Source organism: Ambystoma mexicanum, chromosome 8 (assembly GCF_040938575.1).
Source record: "Ambystoma mexicanum isolate Mex_15411 chromosome 8, UKY_AmexF1_1, whole genome shotgun sequence".
Taxonomy (NCBI): domain Eukaryota; kingdom Metazoa; phylum Chordata; class Amphibia; order Caudata; family Ambystomatidae; genus Ambystoma; species Ambystoma mexicanum.
This window is the reverse complement of record NC_090929.1, coordinates 900,186,377-900,200,317: the sequence shown is the minus strand read 5'-3', so window position 1 is coordinate 900,200,317 and position 13,941 is coordinate 900,186,377. Positions and strand designations below refer to the sequence as shown.

General features: G+C 45.2%; 1 protein-coding gene across 8 annotated transcripts in view; it reads right to left on the bottom strand.

Annotated features, from left to right (window-relative positions):
• The window catches only part of SHLD2 (shieldin complex subunit 2), a 1,351,673-nt gene that overhangs the window by 741,786 nt on the left and 595,946 nt on the right, over window positions 1-13,941 (bottom strand). The window lies entirely within an intron of this gene.

Below are 13,941 nucleotides of genomic sequence, written 5' to 3'. Positions count from 1 at the left end.
CACCTTGATGCCCAGGGGCTAGTTGCACACTATATAAATATAAATAAACAACTGCTCCAACGAGCATGCTGGCCCTGCACTTCGTGTATTGCCCTATTGCCCTATAGGTCAGTCTGAGCCTGCTTTGGAATCAATTCCCCGGCCTCGCAGGGAATTGACTCACAACACAACAAAATAGGCTGCGCAACACAAATGCACCTCAGCATGACTGTTGAGAAATCATCAGAAGTACTGTAATATTTTAAGTATTTAAGTATTTAATCAGTTTGCTTGTGAGCATTGCTCTGTAAACTGCCTCATTTCGACCCATTATTTGGAATACTATATTGGGAGTAAATCCAACAAATTCTCTTTGTGCCTGCTCGTATTCAAGGAGGCTATGCCATGTCTATTCTCTACAGGCATCCCACCTATGCACATCTGCAAATGGCGCTGAAATGACTGCTTGAAAGTTGCTACCAGAGAAGAGATCCTTCATCGATGGAATCCTCATATTAACTAAATTATTAACTAATCAAATCAATTGATGTCTATTCCAAGGTGAGAAATGGGGGAGATGCAGTGGGCACCCGGTGGTTACGGCAGGACAGTGGGGGGCGGTAGGTGGGGCGGCACTGATTTAAGAGCACATGATTGCCTGAGCGCATGCAGGACCGTTCACATCACTCAAATGGGTTCAATTTGTTTGTCTGGTTAGTAATTGGTGCCAACTTGTTGCAGACTTTTATCTGAAACTGTTATGTCTTATAAGGTCGCATCACAAGGGTAATACAGTACCACTAAGATCAATGGTCAGATAATGCTGCAGACATCCAGCAACAGATTAGGTCACATGGAGGCTACATTTAAAGCAAATCTAACTTCCCCCTCTCTATTTCCTCCACAGTTTTGGTATTAGGAAGTGCATAAGCGCTAGCGATAAGCCAGAACTATTGCACTGGAGAACAGATAGGACAGAGGTGGCAACTGAGGAAGGACACACAGCTTATGCTTATGGGTGTTGCTTGGTTTCTTACACACCCATCGACTGCCCATTGTCATACTAATCCCTCTGGCCATTCACACATTACCTGTCCCTCACGGCCAAAAACACATCCTCCTGGGATCTCTTTGAATGAGCTAAATCGAGCAGTAACACTAAAACCTAGGCCTTCCATGGTTATTTCTTAGCAGAAGTCTCAGGGTTAATGGATTTATTGCAGCTGAAGTAGTGTAATACAAATATCTTAACTATGTGTGCCTTTAGTCACGTGATTTACATCTGTTTCTTGCACTGAAGTCCTGTTACAATTGGTATTGGAAAAGCCATGGTTTGTTTACAGGTATTAGAAAGGCATTTACTCAGCTGTAATCCTAGGGGCACATGCAGGTAGCACACATTGTTGAGATACGGGCAGTGACATTTGAAGTTGCAGTTTCACATATGTGTTACTTTTTAAGTCCTCTTTGTTGTGATTGTGAATGATCACATACATTGTCCCCTACCAAGGACACAGTAGTTTGAATTACTGTGTCAGAAACATCACCCTTTCTCGCTTTGCTCCTGTAAAGTATGTCACTCACTGTCTGTTTGCAGAAAGATGTGAATTGTTGAAGTGTATGGCTTGTAGAAATGTTACTATGCGTCAATGTTTCCACAATTTAGGCTGAAGACATATTGTGTAATAAAATAAGAGCCAACGTGTAGGAATTTCACAAAGCTTATGGGTGCTGCTTGGTTGCTAACCAACCCAATGACTGGGCACCCTGAGGCCTATGGGTATGTGGTGCCTAATAGAAGTATTAAAATAAATAAATAAGCAGTGCTGTTCATTGACGGTATAGGCAAAAGTGTAATTAATAGTAGAGTAGTGCATTGAGAAAATGATCCTGATATACTGTCCATCTCTATCAGTTTCAGCAAGTGTTTTATACGATTTTTGTACATGCTGCATATGTGTGCGGAGATGCTGCTAGGAAAATGTGATGTCTGCAAAATAAACTCTTCGACATTCTTCTTGACTGGTGGACAATGGGTGGATTACACTGGAAAATACAGTTTGTCTGCAACCTTGAAGCAACATGCGCTGTTTGTATAAGCAGACACGCTCAACATTTAAAAATGCACTGTTGTCAAAACAAGCACTGGAAGAAATATTAACAACAGCCATGTTTTCAGCGGAGTCTGTCTGTGGTAAATGTACCAGAAAAAACAATTCCTATAACACTCCAGTTTAAAGAGACCGCATATAAAAAATAATAAAGGGCGGCAAGAATATTTAGAAGAAGCACATATATAAAACGTGCACGTATAGAAAAGATGTGACCATCGAAACATGTAACAACATTTACAGATGTATTTTGTATTTATTAATGGTTGAGGGTTTTGTTTTACTAAAGTTCTGATGTCATTGAGTTGTGCATAGCCTCTTGGAGCTTTGGGTCCTTCAAATGAAAACGCGTGCTTATGGGTCGATTCGTGGGGTGAGAGAGAGGCGATCAGAGATAATATTATATCGTCAGTGTGAGCAGCCAATATTTGATCATTTCCAGAGTACGGGCGTTCTTGTCCTTTGTGGGCGGTATGCTTTAGAGTTGTCGTCGCTGTTGATGTTCAGCCTGTTGCCTTTGTTGGTTTAGTGAAGGAGTATGCTGCTAGAGTTGTGAATGTTAGCGATTGAAAGGTGCTATTGTTGAGTTGACTTGTGGGTGTCAATTGGGGTAGGCGACTGAGAGTTGGTCTTGTCAATCTTGCATAGCAGAGAACAAATAGTGGACACGGTGCCAACAAATAGTCTTCCATCAATGCGTGTGTCCTTACCGTACATCAGTTAATGGAAGCATAGAGTAGCATGGCTATCACCATGCAGCGTGAGAGAGCCTGTGTTACAACATAAATTGAAGCATAAGATAGTTATCATTGTTATCAGTTGTTTACTGAGTAGGTGAATCACAGGGATCCTTGCAGATCTTGGCTTGAGCTAACACTAAATTAAATTGAGATACAACATAATAAATGGGGGTAGGCAGCATGGGATACCATTCCATAGAAGTGGGTTACAATAAGTTTGGTGATTTTGTTTCGTTTGGGTGTGCTGGTTGGTCGGCGAGTGCTTGGTTAGCTCAGTGCTGTTTAGCGAAGAAAAGAAGGGTGTCGAGTTGGTCTTGGCTTGTGCATTCACAGGTAAATCCCTCTACTCACTGTTACATGGGCAAGTATTTTCTTTGGCTTTTTCCTCTATTTTATCATAAGGTTATCATGAAATGACGACAGAACGGCTGTCAACATGCTCCAGAACAGAGACTAGGACAACAGAAATATTTTAAGAATTTTATCAAATTAGCAGCTCTAAGGAACCAGGAGTAAAACTCGGACACAAGGGCATTGTGGTGGTTGGTAAAGACTTTTATTAAAATAAAAAATGGTCAGAGGAAATCCTGTCTCGCCCTAACTCTATGCTGGGTTTTCCTGCCTCAACGAAACTAAGGGATGTCTGTGTCCGAATGTCCAAAGTACAGTTCTCCGTCCTGTGTCCAAAATCCTATCCTGACCTTAGATGCAAAACTTCAGATAAAGTGAAAAGGGGTATAGTTTTTCAACTGGTCACTTGTAGCGCTTTTTCAATGTTGCAACATAAAGTTTCAAAGGGTGCAAAAAGAAATAAACAACCAAAGTTCCAAAAGTCTCAGGAGATGCATCCCTTCCTCTCAGTTTCTCAGGATCTTTACAGGTCACAGTTTCAAAGGGTATGTTTCTTCCTTTGCTGTCTTTCCCACTTTCACAATGCAAAGAAGTTATTCCTCTTTTCTTGGCTCCTAATTATTTTCCAATAGTACCTGAGGGAATGCCTACTTTCCCCTGGTTACAGTGTTCACAGTGTACACTTTTCCACTCACTGGGGAAATGCATCCCTTCCATCCCTTGAAACACTTGTGTATAGGCGTGTTACAAATGCCATATCATATCATATCATAGTCACAATATTCAAGTTCAAAGTTAAGGGGGAATGACTCCCTTCATGTCATGCACTCACAGTCCCAGCACTCACTATTCCGCTTTCCCTCCAGACCGCAGTCTCCTTCCATATGAAAGCCAGACAGGACATTGCTGCAGCGCCAGGGATTTATGCCCCCACCATTGTGCAGAAGAGGACATTACCTGAGGCGTCCTTGGCAGTTACATAGACTGCGACGTTCCTGGCGGCTTCCATGGCATCTAACCTCAAGGGATCGAGTCACTATGGTAACACAACGCAGACGCGAACTAAGACAGCCTTTGCAAAGGCAGGGTTTGCATAGTCCGTCGTCTTTGATTCACGCGCATTCAGCTCCTGGACACGCCTCTATGATGACGCGGGTGGAAACGGTCACGTGACGCGTTCTACATCGTCACGTGACACCTTCTCCATAGTAACGCCATAAAACATCGGATATTCGCGCTGGTACCTTGCTTCTCAGCTGTGGTTACTCAGCGTTTGGCGTTTACCTGTTTGAATTCTCACCTTGTGATCTTCTGTTTCTGGGCCCGGATCACAGTTCTTGGACTGCCTTTTGCCTCGCCCTTGCTCTGCTGTGTTGCTACGATTCCGCTCTCCATGGACCATTGACCATAGGACTGCTTCTTGGACTACTTCTGGATTTTCCCTTTTTGTGCCTTTGCCTCAAACTCTTTTCCTGTGACCCTTCATCCTTGGATTCCACTTCCAGTGGGACTTCCGTTCCTTCCTGATTGCCTTCCTGAGATCATCCGCCCTCAGGTACTTCCAGTGAACCTCCGTTCAATTCTGCCTTTGTTACCAGGTATTTTCCCAGTTGCTGCAGCATAGTTCACTGAGGGAACAGGAACCTTCCTTCCCTTTCCAGTAGGGCCATCCATTTACATCGGGTAGGTGTTTTGCTTTGTTCTTTGTTTCTAACATTTTCACCCAGTGGGTTGTTTTAGTTATCACCTAACATTGCTCCTTCCTTTGCAACCACTCGGAGGACCCCATGTTCCTGCCACCTGTAGCTCTAATAATCGAACAGCGAGTTCTGTATCTCGCTGCTGGATACTTAGAGAACGAGGTATCCTTAGTCTAAGCGATCCAGGAGTCTTGACAGACTGAGAAACCGTTTTATCGCTTGGAGAATGAATGCCTCTGCCGGGGACCCAGTGGCTGCTCTGGTACAAGCCATTACGGTCTTACGCACCAACATGGCCGCTGCCACAGCGGCCATTCATCAGCGGCTTGATACCATTCAAAGTGAACAAGATGCTCTCCCTGCAGACCTGGAATTTGGGGATTCTCCACCACATCCTGCTGTCCCTCCCACTGGTGCACCCGCAACACCTATATTTGTGCCGACACCGTTTCCCGTGGCTGCGCCAGTAAAGTTTGAGGGAGACCCACGCAAGTATCGCTCTTTCCTCAATCAATGTAAACTACACTTCTTGTGCAGACCCCAGGAGTTTCCGGATACCCCCACAAAGGCGGCCTTTACGTTATCTCATTTGGGAGTTATCGCCGCAGCCTGAGTGAATCCATTACTCGAAAACGATAATCCTGTGTTATACGATTTCGTTCTCCTTGTAGCTGAGATGACTAAAGTCTTTGACACTCGACACAAGGCCCATTCTAGGGATCTTGAATTGCTAAACCTTTCACAAGGGAAATCTTCGATTATAGAATACATCACTAAGTTCAATCAGTTAGCGGTTGAAACTGAATGGCCTGAGAATAAGAAATCTGTGGTGTTTTACAAGGGTTTGAACAATTCTATTAAGGACACTTTAGCTGTGGTCCCTTCCTTACCTGTGCAATATCATGATCTTGTGGACTTAGCCTTGCAGGTGGATGCCCGACGGACGAAACGTAAGTCAGAATCCGGGTTTGCAACATCTCGACCCTCACCGCCCACAGAATCTTCTGGGGAACCTATGCAGATCGGAGGAATACGTAGCCCGATCACTGCGGAGCTACCAGCAACTACATAGACATCACTCTAGGGACCACTCTCAATCTCCCTTTACAGAACAAAACCCGACCTGAACCGGTACAAGCGGTGGACGGTACATCCTTAATTTCAGGACCCATCAGACAACAAACCGCCCCTTTAACCCTGGTGATTCAGGATACCCATAAAGAGGTGGTTTCCTTGTACTTAATCACTATGCCACAATTCAGGCTTATTTTAGGGATCCGATGGTTGCGTGTCCACAACCCTGTTGTGGACTTGACTACGGGTCTTTTGCACTTTAAGTCCGCCTTTTGTCAGTTCGAATGTCTTAGCCACATGGACTGTGATGCGTCCCCATCACAGGTACTTGGCGCCATCGCACAACTTGCTCTTGATGATCCGTCTCCTGTGGACCATGAAACATCACATCATGTAGTAGGATCCATTGCCTCAGGAATTCCTATAGAATGCCATGACTTTCTAGAGGTCTTCGACAAGGGTTGCGCAGAGATACTTCCCCCACATAGAATCTATGATTGTCCTATTGACTTCCTGCCCGACTCGGACATACCCAAGGGAAGGATATATTCATTGTCTACCACAGAGGAGCAAGCCCTCAAAGAATATGTTCAAACCGCTTTACGCTTTGGTCACATCCATCACTTAACTTCACCTGCTGCTAGTCCCATATTTTTTGTGCCAAAACGAGAGTGGGACCTGCGCCCCTGTATTGATTACAGACGTCTGAATGCGATCACTGTAAAGAACCGTTACCCCATACCACTCATTGGTCCCTTGATTGATCGACTAACTCATGCCTCCATCTATACCAAGTTATATCTTAGGGGCGCCTAGGCGACGAATGGAAGACAGCGTTTTGCACAACATACAGGCTTCACGAAAATACTGTCATGCCATTTGGCTTGTGCAATGCACCCGTCACATTTCAGCGGTTCATGAACGATATATTTAACGACATCTTGGACGTGTTCCTCATTGTATATCTCGATGACATATTGATCTACTCTCCGGCCATACAGGAACATGTGATACACGTCCGTGACAGACAATTGTCCTCTCACACAATGAAAATGAGCTTCCCTTGCTACTAGAGCACTCTGCTGCTCGCCGGCCACCGGGACACAGTGCACCATTTGGAGAGCCTATTTCTCCAAGGGGAAAGCTTGCTACCACGCCACTTCCCACTGCATAGCCTCTGCATTCAAAGCCCTCAGCTTCGAAGACCCTCTCAGGACCGACATCCGCATTAACACTAGCTTTGGCTCCGGCATCACCCTTCTTCCTTTCCGGTAACTGCTGCTGGCACCTTCTACAACTCCTCCTTGCTGTTCTAATGGCCTGCACCTGAGGGGCCCTTTTATATTCAAAGGTCATGCTCAGGTATGGATCATTAGAACCACTAGATTGCAACTTGCAGTTTAGAGCCTCCGAGTCCCTCTTCCTCGTCCCAGTACTTAAGGCATTGTGGGACTTGAATTCCTCAATGCTCTGATTACCTTTTCCTTTATGAATGCACATTTTGACTTTACTGTATTTACTTTGGGTATTACATGTAGCTCTAAAGAATGGGTTTAGAGGGGTCAAGGGTAGGCCCTGATTTAAGGGAGAGTTATGTACATCAGAAGTCTGAATATTGTTCTCTTGTTGCAAACAAGGACTTCCATTATCATCAAAAGAGGTAACTGTATGAATGGGAGTCTTACTTGGGCAACAAGCCATTTAAATATTCAGGCATCGTAGAATTCTCCCTCTCCGAAGAAGATAAAAACTGTGCCCCTCCCAACTGAATCCTCCTGTTTCTTTGGGGGCCTTTTCCTCCCAGGTGATCCACCCGGCTAACGCCATGCCCAGGGTTAGGAGCATGTAGTGGCTGCCTTTCCCTGGCAACGTAGGAGACCTTAGGCAGGGATTCTATGAGGATTCTGCATGATTCATCACAATTGCTAATGATTAAAACAGTACATTTTAAAACCAGTGTTACACAGAATATGTTATGGTTATGTTATTACTATTTATATAGCGCACGGTCGCCCAAAGGCAACTTGGCGCTGGAGAAGAGAACCCACTGATTCAAGGGGGCAGGAAAAGACCACTAACAGGATGTTCAAAAGAGATGAGTCTTCAAAGCCGTACGGAAGGCTAGATGGTTTGACAAAAATGTTATAGCAGATGGCAGCCGGTTCCACAGCTATTCCACTGTGATAGAAAAAGCACGCCCTCCCAGCGGAGAATGGCGAAAGGAGGGCATGCCAGCAGAACCTGATTGCAGGGGGTGGTTAGGAACATAGCGCTCAAATTTTACACAAAGGTACTCAGCACCCTTATCGCGCATAGCCCGGTTCACGATATAGAGGGCCTTGAACTGAATACGTTGCGCCACAGGAAGCCAGTGCAGAGCATGTAGCACAGGGGATATATGAGGATCCGTAAGGGGTACCTGTTGCCACCATGGCTGCTGGATTCTGGAGGCGCTGTAATCTGCCGACTAACCCCTTAGGTTGCGCCAGATACAGGGAGTTACAGTAGTCCAGCGTACTCAGAATCATAGCTGCTACTACTGGTGGATGCAGTGTTGCTGGAATCAAGCGGAGCACTTTCCTTAAGATCCTGAGGTGGAAATACCCCTGCTGACATACTGAAGACACTTGGGCTGTAAGAGAAAGGTCAGCCGACATAATGATCCCAAGATATTTTACCTATTTAATATGTAACACGATGGGTGGTTAGTCATGACGGATACCACCAGCCTCAATTCAAAACCCTCCCATAGGAACTCAACAACCAGGCATGGGTGACAAGATCATCTCCACCGACACACCTACTCAAAGAGCTTCAATGACTACCATATGACTTCAATGTGAAAGATTGTTTGCAGCCCTAGCTAGGCAAAGCCTCCTTGGCTGATACGCCCCTATTCATCAAGCTTTTTCACTCAGCAGCCAGGATAACAACATGAGGGGACTCAGGGCCTGCTGACAACAGTAGCACCCCTCAAAGGGGAAGCCACTAAGGGAGAAATCTACCCTTCTTGCACCGTCATTTAATTTAACAGGGGAAACCAAGCAGGATACTATAAGAATCACTCAAGACCTTTCCCATTGTATCTTTGCCAGAACAAGTACAATGAAAAGAACTGGGGAAAGATGTACAGTGATGTACCAGCTATCTAGCCTACTAACTTGCCCGCTTCCAGCCCTGTGGCTGCCGAAAGACACCAGGTCATCGAAGAAGACTGCACAATTTATATGATGCCACCCCACATATGTATAAAGTGACGCAAAATGCTTTTCTTTCACCTACAGTCTCTAAAAATAATTCTAAATTATTTCACAATTCCCTCAGCAGGTAAGTGTAGTCAATGCCTCAATAGCTTCCAACATCGATTATGACAATTCTATCTTCTGTACCTCCCCAAGCAGGCCATCGGGAAACCACAGAGTGCTTACGGCAGAATACTTCTGAAATGGCTCGTAAGGAGTTTTTCCCCATAGCATTACGTCAACTGCATTGGCTTCCCACTGCACCACACAGAATTACAAAACCTAAACCTCTATCAATGCCAACAAATGTATAAAATATTATCCTAGTTGCTCACTTCAATCTAAGAACAATTCCCTGTTTTGCATTCCTATGTACAGGTATGAAAGAATCAACAGATCTTTCTTGGTTCAGGGCACTGAATTTCAGACCACTCTTCCTCCTAGCATCAGTGGCTTTTCAGAAAATATGGCCCTCTGAAAGACTTGCTGATGGCTAGGATGTGACGGGTTGCCTGTATCAAAGTGTCATACTTCCCCTTGCTAGATGTACATGAGTGAAATACAAGTACCTATAATATAAAATATGTGGCATATGTCGCTGCTCGGACAGAAACATGTATTGCTGTGTAGGAGGGTTTTAGAGCTCTTTCAATTTTTCTGTCAACTTGATTTTTAAGGCGCATCATCAACTAAAGCAAACTAAGTTTCACAGAAAAAGTTAAAAAGAGGCAATCCTTCTCGAATTTTTGTAGCAGGAAAAGCTTCCTTGCTGCCATTTCCCTCACCACATATAGCACCGGTAAGCCCATCGTGATATGCGGTTTTAGGTGTTTAATCTCTTCATTCGAGGTTGACTGTTCCTCAGGTCGTGGGATGATCAGACTATCACAAATATTTGCTATAATTTCTAAAAGCATATTTTCTGAAATATATTTGCCTTCATATGCTGTAGTATCATCACCTGTGGGATCAGGGGTGATAGCATCCATCAGGACAGACATTTCTTCAGTCCTAGCCTAAGGTGTATTTACAATCTCTTTTGGTGCAGGCACTTTCTCAGCTAGAAATGCCTCAACAGTTTGCTCAAACATTATTTGGACTTGATCCCAGGGAACCGTCACCAGTGTAGTGTACGGAACTCATGGTAGCAACAGTAAAGACAGACACAAGTGATCACAGTTCAAGGTTGTTTATTAAACTGTATAGATAGTTGGAAAAACGCCTAATCTAAATCTAAAATAAGATTGGAGCAAGCTTCGACCATCAAATAAAAAATAGGCAGTGTGAGTGGCGTCTTGTCAAATAAAAGGGCCTATACTAAAAAAAGCTATTGCCAAATCCATACGCTAAATACAAAAATAAGTGTGGGATAGTGTTCATTAGAAAGAAGGAAGTGTTCACAAATAATAAGTCAGCACTTGGTAGTCGGGGTCTCCCTTCCCCACGTTTTCAGCACGGGACAAGGTAGGATTCTGGAGCACAGCACACACTCAAGCTTTCCCGGCACAAGCCAACAGTCTGCTCTCAACAAGCAAGGCCTTCAGTGGTTAAGACTCTTTTCTACAAAAAGACACTTGACTCCGAGGACCTGACGTGTTTCAAAATAATAAACAAAAGTTCCTTTCTGCTTGTACGATGGGCGATACCTTTTCACCCCTGGGTCCCCCCTCTTCTGGGCTCAGCCCCTTCTCGAATGTTAACTTCCCTGCATCAGGTTCACTACTGCTTTCAATTCAATTTCTTCAGTGACATTCACAAATCATAATGTCTTTTTGAACAGTTCATTGTGGACATCCCTCTGCCGGGTTCACTCTTGTCAACACACTGTATATTGGGACTTTAGACTTCGCCCCCTGGTTATCGGCATCCCTCCTTTGGGTTCACTCTTGCCAACTTTGTCATCAGCTTTACGAGATGGGATTTATTTCCCTTAGCTTCACAATCATCTGTCAGTCAAAGGCTTTCGACTGTACAGAGGATTTCACGGGACCCCTGTATTATCACTTTGACCCCGTTCTCGCCTTTCCCCAAGTCCTTCTGGTCATGGGAATTTCAACAATCGGGTAATCGCCCAGAGTTACCTGAGTGAGCACCCACGTGGTGCCTGACTCCTCTGTTGCTGGTTTTCCCCCTTCTGATATCAACAGTTCTTTGTACTCTTTCACAGTTCAATACTTTTATTCAACACAGTTCGGTTTCTTATCGGCACTCCCCTCGACTCACCGGCTTTGATGAACTGCTTGACTTTTCTTCTCTCTGTCAAGGTTGGTACCACAGAGACAAGCATCTCTCCCCAGCTTGGTTATCAGAAGAGGAGGACCCTGTATACCGTTAACATCTGCTGCAACACACGCTGGCTATTGTTCGCAGTCTTACGATTCCTTCTACAGAGGTTTCACAGGCCTTGGTTGGAAAGGGCAAGGTCGCTTCTCTCCTTGTCACCCTCTCGGCTCACGTCGTCTTTCTCCTCTGCTTGAAATGCCATGCTGAGTTAGCTATCTCGTCCTGCGGTCTGCCTTGCTCGTATTGTGCTCTCGTGCTCCACGTTTTATCCCTGTGGGGAAGAGAAAGGGCCGGCAGGTGTGTGTATGATTCTGGTCAATTGTCTGACTTTGCCTGACCCTTGTGTTAGGACATGTCAGGTAAACGGCTCGAGTGTTAGTCCATCTTCCTTTGTGATATGCAAAAGTGTTTGCATCGGAAAGGGGGGGATAGTATTTGCGGATCCTACATGGTAAGAAGGGGAAAAGGTGTCATAAGAAGGGGGATACCACGTCTCACCCGTCAGTGTCCCACTTTCACTCCCAGAGGACCCCCATCCAGGTGATCCCCCCTCACTGGTCCACCCCAAGGAACTGGTTCCAATAGCAATGGCCATGTCCTGGCCACCTGGATGAGAGACCCCTAGGGACTAGTCAGAGAGACACCTTCAGGTTTCTCATAGTAGGCACAACCACTGGAGATATACGCCATCCGAGAGACTTACCCAGGAGGTGTCTCTGCTGATGTTTGTGCATGCGTAGAAATCAGGATATATCCGTATGGGCGGAGTAGCCCAGTGGGAGGAATGGTCACTGAGTGAAGAGAGAACTTCTGCAATGTGTGAAAGACTTTCGATTGTACAAGGGACTTGGCTTGACCCTTGTATGACCACCTTAACGCCATATGCCGGCCTTCCCTATGGCCTCTTGGTACTTGTAGTTTCTTTACTCACAATATTCAACACAGTCTCTTTGTTCAGAAGAGGGGTACCATCCAGAGACCTCCGAACGAGCACCCACGGGGCGCCAGACCACTCTATCTCTGTTACCCAGTTCGTTCATAAAAGTCGTTGTATCTTAATCTTCCTAATTTTGCCGGCAATTGTCTGACTCTGCCTGACACTTGTGTTGGGACATGTCAGGTAAAACGACTTGTGTATTAGCCCGTTGTCGTTCACGCTGTGAAGAAGTGTTCATGTTGGAAAAGGAGGGGGGGTAGAGTTTCAAAATATCCTATTAGGCAGGATGGGGAAAAGGTGTCACATGGAAGGGGATACCGGGTCTCAACCTTCGGTGTCCCACTTCCACTCCCTGAAGACCCCTCATCCAGGTGATCCTCCCCCTGGAACTGGATCCAATAGTGATGACCATGTCCTGGCCACCTGTATGTCAGAACCCCAGGGACTAGTAAGTGAGACACCTTCAAGTTTCTCACACTTGGCAGTGCACCCTCCTCGCTGGGTATCACGTAATGAGAGTGGCAGCTCCAACAACCTTCTTAACCTGTCTCCCGCCAGCACCTTTTTCAGGCCCCATATTCCAGGGGAAATACTTACCCAATGTTGTGTCCCAGTGGAACAGTCAATGATACAGGAGGGGCGGGGGCAGAGAGATTTCTTCTTGTAGCCAACACCATGAAGGGGAGGGGTTATGGGAGAAAATATATATATTTTTTATATACTCCTTGTAAACAAAAGACTTGTCTTGGGATTGGTGTCCTGTTAAGACTGGTACGAGGAAGGTGAGAGGAGGCGATAACGCAGCATTGTGCTTTCTCGATGCTTGGTCTGCTTCCAGGCACACATAAAAGAGGCGCAGATTTGCCACATATCCAAGCACATCCTGCTGTGAATCAGGATGTGCTTCAGTCTGTAGCACACATGCCTCTGTGTACATTTTGCATGTGAGCTGATTCACATAAATTGAGCTGGCAGGTCACTTTTAATTTGCCAACCTGGAGAAACTGTGTCCCCATGCCCACATACTCCTGGTGGCACAGGCCTTGTGGAAGCTACTGGGAGATAGCGTTTCTGGTGGTAATGTCACTGATAATAATATCCTGTTGTTCAGGGTTGATAATCATCCTCATGTTTGGAGTTGATTTGTGTTCAATGCCTGAAGTTGATGGGCAATGAATGGTGAATAATGCAGTCACAGAAGCTCAGCTGACTCACTGCTGCTAACTATTCCAGCAGCTGGGAGGGCAACACATGGAGGGAGGGCCATCTCGGTCCAGGCAGTAATATTATGCAATTCTTAACCTGTTGGGATATACATCTAGATGACCACTGGCAGGCTCAAAGGCACTTATGCCCATTCCCTTTGCTTGCAGTTAAGGGCAGCAGATCCTCTTTATAGAAACCATTGTTAATTGCTACACTTTTTTTAAAAGATGCAATATGTGTAAGTAACATCTTTGGAACACTGATCATAGGTGGATGGATCTCACGCTTTATGTATCTGTTTGATATCATGAGCCCCCA